The sequence below is a fragment of the Vidua chalybeata genome, chromosome Z, assembly GCF_026979565.1.
Source record: "Vidua chalybeata isolate OUT-0048 chromosome Z, bVidCha1 merged haplotype, whole genome shotgun sequence".
Classification (NCBI taxonomy): domain Eukaryota; kingdom Metazoa; phylum Chordata; class Aves; order Passeriformes; family Viduidae; genus Vidua; species Vidua chalybeata.
Window position 1 is genome coordinate 8,152,003 of NC_071570.1, and position 14,632 is coordinate 8,166,634.

At 38.2% G+C, this 14,632-nt stretch overlaps 1 protein-coding gene across 5 annotated transcripts in view; it reads left to right on the forward strand.

Moving 5' to 3' along the window:
• The window catches only part of CDC42SE2 (CDC42 small effector 2), an 84,567-nt gene that overhangs the window by 34,608 nt on the left and 35,327 nt on the right, over positions 1–14,632 (forward strand). The gene's annotated exons all lie outside the window — the stretch shown is intronic.

The following is a 14,632-nucleotide window of genomic DNA, read 5'->3' on the forward strand; positions in this document are numbered from 1 at the left end:
ACTAATTCAGAATAAAACTCTCTGATCAGTCCAAGAACATGAACGTGATAAGAAGAGCTGGACACCTTGTTAATTTTTATTTAATGAAATTGGGATCTAATTAGGACTCCAGGTAGCACAAGCACTGTGTTTGACTCTGCATTCAGAAGATCTGTTTCTGAACACAGGGTAGCAGGATATGAAGTAGAGTTTTTCTAACTGAATTTAATTGGGAAGCAGGTAACTTTGTTGTGAGTTAAGTTTTAGCATGCGGAAGACATCTTCTATCAACAATAAGGTTAACAGTTTACCTTCACAGTCTGTGGATTAATTGATTTTAAAAAAATTGTGTTATTTAAATCCTCTTTAAAAGAGGTTGTATTAGGTAGCTGGCATGACTCAGCTTTGCAAATGTCATGTTTGCCTCCAGTGAATATAATTTATATTGTGTGAGATAAGTTCAATCTGGAATGTATTGGGAAAAAATAATAGGGTGTTTCTGGTGCAAAATATGCTTAGGAGCTAACAAAATTCATTTTTAAGGAAGATAATTAACAGCAGGTGCATGACTGCATCAGAGCCAGCTGGCTGAAGTACTTCTGCAGTCAGAATGAATGTGTAAATGTAATTCAGGTGAATCCAATGTTTGTTTGTGGGGAGAAAAAATAAAACCTTAGTAATCTACATATCCATCTGTTTTCTCCTTCAGCTTTTAAAGACGTCAGCTACCTGCACTGAGGGTGCTTGCAGAGGTAGATAATATCCACGAGGCTCTACATGGGGGTTGGAAGGCTGTGTGAGGTCCCTGACCCAGGGTTTGCCTCCTGGGGTGAAGTCTGGAGCCAGCTGGATGCCCAGTGGCTGCACCCTTGGCCAAGAATCTGCTCCAGATCTTGCCAGTATACCTGCTGATCTGGTTATTGTCCCCTGTTGTCACACAGCCCAGATCTTAAGCAAACCAATGCTTCTTTTTCACAGAAAACTTTCAAGCTAATGGTGAAATAGACACAACCTAGAAAGCTATTTTGAGGGTAGGCAAGAGACCATCTGCTGAATCCAGATGTATCTTGGAAAGCTTCTCTGTGTTCTGAGAAACAAAACAAGAAGTGTCCAGGTATAATGTCTCAGTCCTCTCATGCTTATTAATGTAACTTACAGAAAATACTTTGCATCACAGAGAACAGAGGGTCTTTTAGTTGATAAATTATATTTTTCACAATTTATTTCATAGGAATGTGGTTTTGACAGTTTAAGAAATTGAGGTTTGTTTGATTTTTTTGTTTTTATGAAAAACACCCCCAAAACTCGGAATATAAAAGAGCAGTCTTTTATGCTATGAAGCATGTTTGAACACATTCATATGCTATGAAGAATATTTTAAGCACATTTAAACACATTCGGCTCTTGGATAAAATAGGAGAGTTTGTGACATGGGGTAATCTGCAATTTATTAGTGTATTGTTGGCAGACTGAATTTACATCTCTCAGATTATATCCTGTCTGTGAATATGCCTGTTTTTTAACAGGGTATTGCTTATATTTTCTGTCTAATATATGACAGTACAATTTGGAGTTGTTACTATAACTAGGAGTTCACTGCGGAGTTCAAATAGTGTCATCCTGTGGTTATTTAGTGTCAGAGTATGCTTTTCACGTTACCTATTTTCTTCCTTATAGTGAGAAGCTAAGAATTGAAAGACATAGCATTTCTTCCATATTTAGTGAACAAGTACTGCATGTTGTATTATGGCTTTGTCAGCAGCTTTCGGTTTTGGGAGCTGAAATGAATCTGTTTAAGATTTACTGGTTTGAACAAGCTAATTTAAAGCTTGTAGGAAAAATGGCTTGTAGCCTTGACAGGTTTCTTCTAGGTTTTCCTTTCCCTGGATACCTGTCAATGTAGGTAAGCCATACACCACTGTGTATGTGGGTGTTTCCTGTGAAAATCAAACTGTTTGAGGTTTGCAGTGGTTTTTCATTGGCTGAAGAACTCCAGGTGAGTTCTACTCTGCTACTGAGATATTATCCACAGAACATTTCCCAAATGGATATTTTTAACAATAATGACCTTTTTGTGGGTACACAGGGAACACAAGTCAGTGTTCCTTGGCAAGATAGGCAACTCATTTCTGAGGAGACCATCTAGTTTCCTTTGGGTTCAGATTGCAGAAGAGCAGTAACTGTTCTGCTGAGAATATGTACTTTGTTAAAATGTTTCTGGAACATTTTGAAATTCCTTTTTTTGTATAGCACTTTGTTTCTTAACTAGGTCAATCAGTCTGGTATCTTCAGTGAAATTGCATTGAAGTGTTGAAAATTTGTGCGCCGTGTGTTTTTATTTTAAGTTGACTATATGTACTTAGTTATTTTTCTGCATATGTAGGAAAGGTGTCGTAGTGTATTTTGGGCTTAAAGCTAGATGTCACTACCTGTTTTACTTTTCTAAATTTTAATAACTTATTATTGAACTTAATTTGGTAAAACTGTCCATATTGCCCAATGTATAAAATGCCAAGTGGCAGGTGAACTAAGAGAAGTCATGGTTATAATGTTAACTAAAAGGCTTTTATTAGTGATTGCATGGTGATCAAATTACTATTAATCAGTGATTGAATGGAAATTAAATGGTAATCAATTAAGCAGTAGTTGAGTGCAAATGAAGCAGTGTTTAAATCAAATTTTCAAGAAAGGTGAGAAGGACTGGTAACTGCAGGCCTGTCAGTCTCACTTCAGTACTTGGTATGGGAGTTATTGAAAGACATCGTAAGGGCAATACAGTCATTGGTCACAACCAGCATGAGTTCATGAGGGGAAAGATCTGTTTACCAAACTTAATTTTCTTTTACAAGGTATCCTACCTAGTTGATCAAGCAAAGCCAGTTGATGTAATCTTTTTCTTTTATTTCTGTAAAGCTTTTAATACTGTTTCGCTCAGGACCCTTCTGGAGAAAATGTCCAGCCCACAGCTGGATAAAGACATCATGTGGTGGGTGAGCAGCTGGTTCATGGGTTGGGCGCAAAGGGTTACAGTGAACGGGGTGACGTCAGACTGGTGATCTGCGCTAGTGGGGTTCCATCTTAGGGACAGTGCTCTTTAGAGTTTTAAAAAATGGTCTCTGAGTGTAGATATTAAGTTGTCCTACATGAATTAACTTTACTGATATTGCTAAATTAAGAGGAGCTGTGGACTCCCTTGAGGGTAGAGAGGCCTTGCAGAGAGATCAGGATAGACTAGAGAGCTGGGCAGTCACCAGTCATATGGAATGTAAAATGAGCAAATGCCAGATTCTGTCTGATCTAAAGTAATGCTGCTTGAATATACAAAGTGGGGAGCAAGAGTCTGAAAAGCAGCCATCCAGAAAGAGAGTTGGAAAGAGATCTGGGGCTTGGTTTTTCTGGCAAGTTGAACATGAACATGAGTCAGCAGTGCCCTGGCAGCCAGGAGGGCCAGCTCTGTCGTGGGGTGTAGGAATATAAAAAGGTAAAAGACTTTAGAAAGTGCAAAAAGGCCCCAGAAAGTAGACATAAAGCTGAGAAAGGCGGGGAAATTTCTAAACCTTCTCATGGGAAGCTAGGATGTTAAGAACCAAGTGAATACATTTATATTTACCATAAAGAACAAGAAAGAACGAGAACTTACTGATAGTTCAAGATGTGAAAAGTCCTAGATATATGCTTTGTAAAGATAGAAAAAAGTTTCCATCTTAAATAATGAATTATTGTGTATTGTTTGAGGTTCATAGAAGTCCTTTTGTTAATGTTAAACCCACGTGGGTCCTTTTCTAATTGATTAGAGTACAATAACTTTACACCTTTTCTTTTATGCTATTGGTTCAAAGAATATGTAGAAAAAGTCTTTGCATGGGCTGCCATCTTGTCTCTGATCTGGATTTGCATGGATGTTGTTATTTTCCTGTGTCTCTTGCTTTTTGCTTGTATGATACAGACAGATAATAAATCCGAAGTCTGCAACCAGTCAGGGTCCCATCCCGTTTGTGAGACACGGACCGATGCGGCAGAGGGGGGTGCATCAGGCAAAGCATCACAGCCAGGCAAGGGAGGAGATTGTCCTGCTCTGCCCTTTACTGGGGCAGCCTTACCTTGAGTGCTGTGGGGGCAGTTTTGGGTTACACAATTTAAATATCTAAATATCTTTTTATCTAAAGCTGTAAGAGAGGGAGGGTGACCAAGATGGTGGTAGGTCTCGAGGGCAAGACTTCTGAAGAGTGGTTAAGGGGACTTGGTTTGTTCAGCTTGGAGAAGATAACGCTGAGGGAATGACCCCATCACAGTCAGCTCAGGTTGGTTCTGTCAGCTCATGGTAGGACATAGCCTAGATTCCTTAGTTCCTGTGAAGATATAGCCTAGCAGAGTTCTGCTCAGCAGGACAGACTTCAGTCAGACGACCTTGTTAATGGTGTCTGTCTGGATCAAAGCACTTTTCACTCAGAATGGGTTCATCCATCACAGACTTGCGAAACAGCAAGATCTCTAACCAAAAAAATTAGTAAGCATCTATCTATCACAAAATTAAAGTCAGTGAGGATTTTCAAGATATTGTTGGTAGTTGCATTTTTTTCATACTCTGTGGAGGTAAGCATCTTTATCAGTGTAAGCAGCAAGAGCTCTCTGTGGTCAAGTACTTACTTGAAAGAGTAAAGTAAATACTCAAATTTAACGCGATATTAAGGATCATTTGCAGTGAATTTCAGTTTGGGAAAGGGAAAAGCAAAGAACAGTAATTCCTTTTAATTAATGTGCATTTTATTAATGTGTTTTATCTGAATCAAGCTGAAATTTGAAGATAGTCACAAAATAATATATTTTGGAAATTACAGTATTTCTTCTATGATAAACAACCCTGTACTGGTGTTATTGCTAGTAAGGAGATATAACTCTGTGCATGTGTAATGCCTTAGTGAGAGCAGCTGTGTGTATAAAAAATCTGGAGAGCTTCTGAAATTTTCCCTTTTCTGAATTTCATTCTCTTTTGAAAAATGAGTGGTCTTTCCAGCAAAAAAATCAAAATATACTGTTGACCTAAAAAATGTTATTTTATACTAACTACAACTCTAATATATGGGTTTTTTTTTAAACCAGGTATCCCTAAAAAGTTTTTCAATTTGTAGTTGTTCTCCTAGTACAGGCTGCCTATCTGATGTTTGTAGATGTTTGTTAGCTTTCTGGTTAGTGGTTTTCGTACTTGGTGGATATAGCATGAGAGCCTTAGCCATAGGAATGAAATACTTAATGATTGCTGCAATTACTAATTGTAGGCTGTGTGTGTGGCTTTGTATGGACATGTGCACACACATGCAGTCACAGTATTTAGCAGGTTTCTTGTGTGTAGAAGTGACTGAAAGGGGTTTTCTCTCCTGGGGAAGCATAGGAGCTCTCTTTGTGTGCTTCTCAGGAGCTGTATTTCAGTTCATTGTTCTCTTTGCACTTGTATAAGTGTTACAGAATTAGGACACTGTTAGCTGCATTATGGCATACTTAAATTATGGTACTCGGACCAGATTTCTTTGTTGCTGTAGGTATGTCTGGATTTTCCTTTCCCTGAAGTGACTTTAAGAAATGTCTGGAGGCAGGAGAAAGAAGCATTTACTGCTCTATACTGCTAGAAAAAGATGAAACATGACCCTCCTGTCTAGGCATCACTTTGTGCTGTGTGTTACACATTAATGTGCTAGCTAATCTCTGGCTATTAATGGAGAATAGGAAAAAGACAAACATTTTACCAGTTTTCTTCTCTCCACATGGTCTGGTCTGCAACCACACGTAATGCTATGGAAAGGATTTTTACATGAATCCAGGTTTCTGACTAGATAATACTTTATGAAACTTGCTTTGTGAGTCTACTGGTGCCACTCCATGCTTATCTTTAGAGTGAAATCTAAACAGGCCCAGTTAGCACTTTTCCATCTCTCATAAGTTCTAAAATTTCTTTGCTTTCTGGCTCTGCCATATGCCCTATTACATCCTGCTTTTTCTTCCAAACTTGGGTGATATTTCTGCACCATTTTCTGTCTGAAGATGCACTGCATGTAAAATAAACCAAGTGTTCAATATACTGTTCTCAAGTGTCTAGTCAGGAGAAACTGATACCACTTCAGACCAGTCAAAGCCTAATTTAGACTTGTGTATGTGTGGTTCTTGTGTGTGTGCTCTTCAAATGAGCAAACAGTAACGAGATGTCACTTGTATTAAGCTGCAGAGTGGTCATTTAAGTGTGTTCTGAAAGTACAGTACACTGGGCAGTAAAAAGAGAGTGTACTGCTTCTTGGGAATTGGTACACTTGAAAAAATGGACTGCATGAACTCAGAGGCCTCTACCTACAACTTCTGTGAGTACCCACTCCAGAAGTCCTATGTTGCACTTCTACTCTAGAGTGACCCAAAGTATCTTTGAAAATGTGATTTGTCTTAACTTTTAAGTTTCTTTAAGCCATCTCCCATGTGCTTACATGTGCATGCATATACAGAGTTCAAGTCATCTAAACAAGCTAATAATAGAGAAATTATAAAAGGTCTAGAGAAAAATTATTAATGACTGATAAGGCCTTAAATGATAGCAGATTAAAAATACCCAGTTCTGTTGCACCTTGAACAAAAACGTATTTCAGTTTTGCTTTTTGCAAGCTGTGGAACTGAAAGTTAAAGCAAAGACGTCCTGCTGATACATTCTTGCCATTTGAAGCATGCACTGTCACATGCCGGGGAGGACTTGAACAGAGATAATTCATCTGGCTTTTCAGATGGCTCCATGTGAATCCTGGGTAGTTTCATGGGGTAGCAGTGAAATTGACTTATCCAGTCCCACAAAATGTGAGACTGCTTTTGCTTACTGCACTTGGTCTCATAATTGTTTTGCACTCAAGTGGGAGGTGAAGAAGTGATGTCCAGGTATTAGATAAATTACTTTTAAGTAGAATTGCCTTGTTAAGATTTAGGCTTTGACATTCTTCTGTGATCTCAGACCCAGAGAGAGGTTGACAAAGCTAGGGGAGAAGAATGTACTGCTAATAGTGGACAAAAACAAAGCACAATTTATGTGCCACAAGGACTTTTGGCACAACTCCTATGATAAGGAAGAAACTAATAAAGCAAACACAGCAGCTGTGCTGAGACCAGCTCCAACTGGGTAAAAAGTAATTCTGGCAGAGGGAGACAGGGACCACTGACTCACAGCCCATGAACTAAAGAAACTTACCGACTCAGGAGAAAATCTGAGCATGTGAACTACTTAACATGAGAATAATTTAACCAGTAAAAGGTGTAATACTAATTAAAGATATCTGTGTAACTTGTAGCCAATGACCTGTGCTTTCTTTGTTTGCTGAAAGGTATAAATGATGTAAAGTTTTGGTGATTGAGGAGTCAGCTTTTAGTGGCCAAAGCTCATGCTTTGCACAAACTAGAATAAAAAGATAGGGATCCCTTGTCTCAGTGTGTAAATTGGCACCGCACACCAGGGACAACAGAAGTAGCAGCAATAATTTACTGAAGTGCATTAAAAGGTCTTTAGGAACAATGTTACACTTGTGTTGCACTTCTGTTTCACAGTGGCTGGTTAAAAGCTGAAATAGTGGTATACCATAGTGATAATATTTTTTGATATGAAACACTTACTTTAAGTAAGTGTCTTACTCTATTAAGAGTTTGCCTCTGTGAACTCTTGCACTTTTAATGGCCTTTCTTTTCCTGTTCACATTAACTCCTCTCCTCTACCCCAAACTTCCCTTAGATATTGCTTTGATGTGTTAGTTTCCTGTGGAAAAAAGAACATTTTAAATGCTGTGAGTAATGCTTTTTATCTATTGTCATACTAAGAACAGGTGAGGGTCCTTTCAGTATCTTGTATGGTCTGCCATGTAGTATGTTGTGAGCATAGACTGTTCCATTCTCTCTAATGCTGCACTGTTTTTAAAATGATGGTCTCCGTGGATGCCAATGTTGAGGATTCCCCATCATTACTGTAGAATATGGCAATAATAATAATAACTGGGCATTCTTCAGGAAAGTTTGTTTGGGGGTTTCTTTCTTTCCATTCTTTACAGAAATGGTACGTTATTGATGGTTTGCTTTGAACCATTACTTTCCCCTGTTCACTTTTTTCCTCCCTGGTATTACCTGTTAGAAGTAACAAGGAGGCTAGCTGAGAAAAGCATTGTTTTTCCTTCTATAGGACTTGCCACTTAAGAAAAAAAATGTTACTGACCAATTAAAATCTTGTCTAACACAATTTTTTAAATGCAAATAAGTCAGTATGAAATCAGATTTTCTAAACCATAGGAGTGAATTCTCAAAGGCTTCTTACTTGTTCTTAGCTGGCTGTTTTTGGAGGCAGGGCAAAATATGCCTAGATTATGTCTTAGGTAGGACAGAACATATTTATTAAGTCTGTGGTTTGCCTTCCTGTTACTTAGTAAAAAATTTTTGATTATGAGTTTTCTATTAGTCTTTCTACATTTTCATAATGCAGAACTATTAGTGCTGTGGTTTCAAGAGAAGCAGGTTGCTGTGGGCATGTAAGTGTGGGGAATAGTATGAGCTATGAATTGGCTGTTTCAGAAAGACGCACTGAACCCTTATATATCAAATGTAGTTATTAATTAAAGACAGGAGGAAGCTTTGAAAAGAACTGGACAAGAAGAATTTTAATATGACTAGGTGGTACTATCTCGTTTGTTGGTTCTGTGCCCAAAATAGTAAGGACCTTTCAAGGGCTGGATCCCTCAACTGAAATAAATAAATGTAAGTGAAGTAAAACTTCAGAGTTTTACTCTGAAGAAAAAAAACAGAGTAAAACTCAAGCAGTTGCAGATGAGAGTGAAAAAAAAAAAAAAAAAGTAAAAATGTTTAGAGCCTTTCTGCTTTAACGTCACAGCTGGCACTTGCAAATGTCTTTACTGTCACACTTCATGAGCTGTTCTTTCCTTGACAGAATTGTATGCTTTCCTGCTATCCCCTTGCTTACAGCTTCCTCTCAGGCTATCAGGAGCCTGATAAGGAAAACGTAGTAATTCTCCTTCAACACTTCCTGTGTTTTCCTTTCTGTATCTTTTTCTGCTTTCCCATGTATTATTCCAGGTGGGTCGGTACATTTATTGCAGAGGAACCTGTGATGGCTTCCTACAAACTGAAAGCACAAAATCTGGAGGTGTTCAGTGAAAGATGTGATTGTTCCTAAAGCTAGACTCTGTACTATTAGCTACAACAACAGTTAAAAAAATCACCCTGTCTGTCTCCTTTAAGTAAGCTATAAATAGTACCTTCATACTATTCCCCTGTTTTCAAGAATCTTTCAAACCTTTAACTCAGAAGCAAATTGCTCTTATAATAGTAATTGTTTATGGTTATTAGTTTGTATTGAGCTCGATTTAAGTACAACCTATTTCTAAGTTGTTTAAGGAAATATACTAATGAAAACTATTTCAGTATTAATAGGGGGAAAAAATAAGAACTGACTCCAATTGACCAATAATGCCAAAGCAAAGCCCTACAGTCTTACCACTTCAGTAATAATGTGAAAAAAACTATCACAAAGACATGAATAAAATAACCTTTTTACAGAGTCAGGACATATACATTCAGGTTTTAAAAATGTACAAGAAAGTCTAACTCAGACTTTGAAGAAGATTGTTAAATGTCTTGAAACTAAACCTAAGGGACTTGGGAGGCACTAAGGCAGAGTCAATATGAGAAGATTATGAGGAATTGAAAAAAGGATTTCAGCCTTATTCAGGCTATGTTGATGGTGAATGTTGTCTTTTGTGTAGCAAGAGTTATTTGCAGCTCAAGGTTTCTCAAGGTTTGGAAGTGCAGAACATAATTGCTGCATAAAAATCAGTGTCAAAGTGCCCAGAAGTGTCTGTTCTTGTATAGGGAATGGAGGAAGAGCGCTTCTGTAAGTTCAGTGCCCTGATGAGATAAAGTTTTTGATACAAAATTCATGAATGGAGGCAACTTTCTCTGTAGGTTGTCTTTGTTTAAAACCTCTTGCTTCTTGTAGAATGTTTTATTTCAAAAAATTAGGCTACCAAATGAATAAACACCTCTCAATTCCTTTGAGAGCTGGAGAGTCTTCTCTGGTTGCTACAGCTGTAAGTCTATGTAAATGTGCACGGGCACAGCCTCTCTCTTGGTTTGGACATGCCTTAGTCCTCTCCTCCCCTCATTTCTAGTTGCCACATGACTTTATTTAGTCATCATCAAGAGAAAATAGTGTGGCTACAATAGAAATTTAAAGTGCAAAATGTGAAAGAAGTCTTAAAAATACACTCAGAGATGATAATCTTCTATTTACAGCTTGCAGGATTGAAAGAAATGATAGTTTTTCAAAGCCTTTAAGGCAAAAAAAAACAAATCAAAATACCCATATATTTCATAGGATAAATCTCCTATAGTAAGAATAACTGGAAGGTTTCTTTCTTATTAAATACTTGAGAATAAAATACTATTATTGGGCTTGGTCGTGGCTTTGTGCCTACATGTGCTTATTATGGCACATCATGTTGTGTCATGACATACCATGGCATGGCATGATTTTGGTTTGTGATTTGCCTTTTTTTTTTTTTTTTTAAACCCTGTTTTCCCCATTCTTCTTAAATAGTGCTTTGAGCTTTGGAGCAAGCCTAGTTAAATTCAGATTTTTTTTTCTGTAATTTTTTTTTTCTCTTCCTGTGGTTTTATTTGTTTCAAGTGATTGTCAAAGAGCGTTGTTTCCACATTTCCTGTGTAAAGCCACAGTGAATGGTATACAGTCAAAGGATATAGAAAATTCACCCTTAAAAGGATGCCTTTTTAAAAAGACCAGGCTGTTCTCAAGCTGTATAGTTAAAAAATAATTTTATTTTGACTCTCCACAGCATAGTGCATATTCCTGTTTGCATCAGTTAAGGTAAATGCTGTCTAACCTGTTCTATATCAATAAATGTGAAAAGCTCAGAGGGAAAATTGATGTCTTAGTTTACCTTTCTGTAAGAATCCCCTGGTCCCCTCTGAGCACGGTGCAGGGGTATCCTACATGGACAAAGATAAAAGACGGGAAGTGCTCTTCTCCTCGGGACTAAATCCTGTTTATTATCAGGAGCCACCTCGGATCCAGGCGACGCCTCAGGGGGTAACAGAGGCCGAGGCGTCTGGTGGTGTCCAGAAGAAAAAAAGAGGCCGAATGTCTCGTCCAGGGATTTTTGAGCCCAGGGAAGAGGGGTGGGGCAGAACTGGGAAGTCACATCCAATGGGATACAGGTGAGGAGAAGGGGAGGGGGGAGCAGGTCAGAGAGAAACCACCATACCTGAGGCTTAGCGGGGAGGAGAAAGGTGTGAGGAACAGACCAATGTGACATAAACTCCATGGTGCAATACAAAAACTACTCAGTGCAAATTCCCAATCACCCAGTGCAAAACAACAACTAAGTAACTATTTAGTGCATGACAACACCTTTCCTCCTTTCCTGCTCTGTATATTTCTCACTGAAAAGCTAATACTGCTTTAGTAAGAAAAATGGATGATAATGTAATAAAATGTGCTTTGTCCACTAATCATTAATGCAGTGCTTGCACTTCCTGCCTTTGTGACTGGTATTTAACAATAAGCAGTAGTTTTGGTTTTTGCCTTAGACCAGCCACTGTGGAATAAACCTTAGAGTGAAGAAAATTACATTATTGGTGTTTCACTTTAAATGTTAAACAATGTATTATTTTTAAAATCTTGATTTCTTTATATTTAGAATTTCTATAAATGTTATGAAATTGATATCATAACTAAGGTATAATGAGCCTTAAGATGCAACAAAGTTGTTCAGCATGATAATCCTGTGTGTTTCTGTAATGTGAATCATCCACTCTAAAATAAGTTGCATTCAGAGTTCAGAAAGTTTACATGGGAAAAGCAAACTGGTCTTTCACCACTCATCGCTCTGATAAATTTCTGGTTCAGACAGAGTAATTGTCTTGTCTTTTCAATGTGAGCTTTAGGGTGTTCTGCCACTCTGAGCACCATAAACTGAGCAAAGAGCAAAACCAAAGGGTGGCAGAGCTGTTACTGTGAAGTGTGTTCTTCAGCCTCTGTTGTGCTCTGCATATGGCAGGTCTGCATAGACAAATGCAGCAATACTGCAAACAATGCTATGTTAGGGTGGTGAGGCACTGGCACAGGTTGCCCAGAGAAGTTGTGAATGCCTCATCCCTGACAGTGTTCAAGGTCAGGTTGGATGGGCTGGTGGAAGGTGTTCCCGTGGAAGGGAGGCTGGAACAAGATGATCTCTAAAGTCCATTTCAACCCAGACTGTTCTGTGGTTCTGTGACTCAGATCTTAATCGTATGAAAAAGGAGGGAAATACTGCTTGTATTTTGAGACCTCATTAATTGCAGCTAGGCTTGGGGTACAATTCAAGTTTTGCAGGAACAATTTCCCATGAGATTGCTGGTGTGCTGATATTACATAATTACCTGACTAGAAGCTGTAGGCCCACTATGATATTTTTTCTTTCTTTCTTTATAACCAATGATTTGAACAGTAGAATTTTCCTGATTCAACTTGTTCTTTAAACAAGCAACTGACAATGTAAGAGAAGTTTTAGTGTGTTGTCATTAACATCACAGCACCAATGCAGCTTTTTTCTTTCAGCTTAATTGCTTTTTCTTTCCACGTTGGTGCAATGGATTTATACCTGATATTTATATTAACTTCATTCCTGTAAAAATCATTTGTTTAGCAGACTGGGAAGTCGTATGAAATTCCAGAGCTCTAAATAATACTGCTAAGCATTTGTTTGCCTTTTAAGAGGTGCAGTTAATGTCAGTTTTCTCCAGACATACTGATATGTCAGCTGTGTGTTTTAATAAGAAGTCAACAGATTGAAAAAGTGTTAGTGATTGCAGAACTACCAAACTAAAGGCAAATGTAGTACCTTACAGGCTATAGAACTAAAAATGCCTTTTTAAGAATAAACATGTATTCAGAGATTATTCTTTACAATCTTTAGCTTGGATTTGTCATTCGAAAACTTTAGATCTAAGGCAGGGAGTTAGTTTTGACTGTCCTGGAGGTCACAAGTCCTGCATGCAGAGAGCAGCTGTGTAGAGCAAGGCTTCTGTGTCCTTGGGTATTCTGCGACCAGGAAGAGCTTTCCAGGCTCACAGGTGCCCACACAGACCCTTCAGGTTTGCTCCCAGGGCTTCAGCTCTGCACAGTGCTAGAGGCTGCAGTGAGCTGGAGGAGTGTGCCAGCTGTCAGTGAACAAACACAGAGACAGATCAACAAAAGGAATCTCCTGTCCCTTCAGAGTATGTCTTCTGTACTTGGGTGTAACAGGAGGATCAAAGTTAACCCTCTGTGAGAACAAGAATTTGGTATGTCACTTTTGGACTTAGAAAGTGATTGTAAGGAAACAACAGGTATCATAATTTTAGGAGTCACAACTCAGAATATTGGGGTACTTACAGAGCAAGAAAAGCTCACTGTGTAATACCCATTCCTTGCACTAGCAGCTTAGAATATATCAAACTTTAAAATGCTAACTTTGAATGTTTGATTTCTCAGTTCCTCATAATCTGAACAGCTAGGCATTGCTGTGTTTCAGAACAACTTCACACCTATCTTAGAAGTAAATCTACCAGCTCTTAAGGAGACATAAGCTGTACACACATGGGACTAGAATTGTCAAATGTTGCATGCTTAATAGGAGTTAACTGTATTTTACTTTTGATTTTGTAACATACTGAATCAAATTTAGAAAAGAACTGTGTAGCATGCAAATTCTGAGCATGTAGAGAACAGCTGAGTATTTTTCTGTCAAGGTGTTCTTTGTTACTCTTGCTATTTAAAGCTAATGAAATTTTCAGTCACCAGAATAATTTAGAAAATGGGTGTGAAGCCACCTAAGTGTGGAGTGAGAACTTCTGTAGAGACTTCTATTTTCATACTTGGGTTTCACACTACTGGTTGTTGAAACCCGAGTTTTATTGCAATTTCTTGATTCATTCATGGGATTTAGATGGTGATCTTTAAAGGAGGAAAATCATCTTTTAAATAGTGAAAATACGTCATGTTAGCACTGTACCAAGACCTTTTTTTTAAGTGCCTGACAAGCAAAAGGTTATATAGAAGTATTTTTGTCAGAGTGGGGTTTAGGTTTCCTTCTTGCCCTCAAGGTATCCTGTTTAATAAAAATTGCTTTGTTTTATATGGTGTTAACAATAGGATAACCTAGCAAAGCATATTCCCCCCCCCCCCCCCCGTTCTGATCTTTATGCAAGGAATGTCAGAAACAGGCAGATAAACCTAATTTTGACAGTATCAGTTGATTTTTTCAAAGCTAGGAGACAGGAGTACTTTAGATGGGATTTTGCTATTTAGATGTTTTTACTGCAGCATGCATTTTTTTCTCAAAGAGCTTCAGGTAGTGTCTTAAAAGCCAAGAAGTGTGAGAGCTTGCCAAAAGCTTTGGAGATGGAAAAGGTTCTGCTGTATTCTTTTTGTGCGTGTTGTAGACAGTAGTTGTGGAAAGTACATGGCTAGTCATGGCCACATAGTGCAGTGACTTGGCACGTATGTAATAAATGAGGGACATGTCTGCTCATGTGCTTGGCACGTAGAGAACTAATGAAGGTGGAAGCAAAGTGGAGATGCTCTGCCACAGAACGT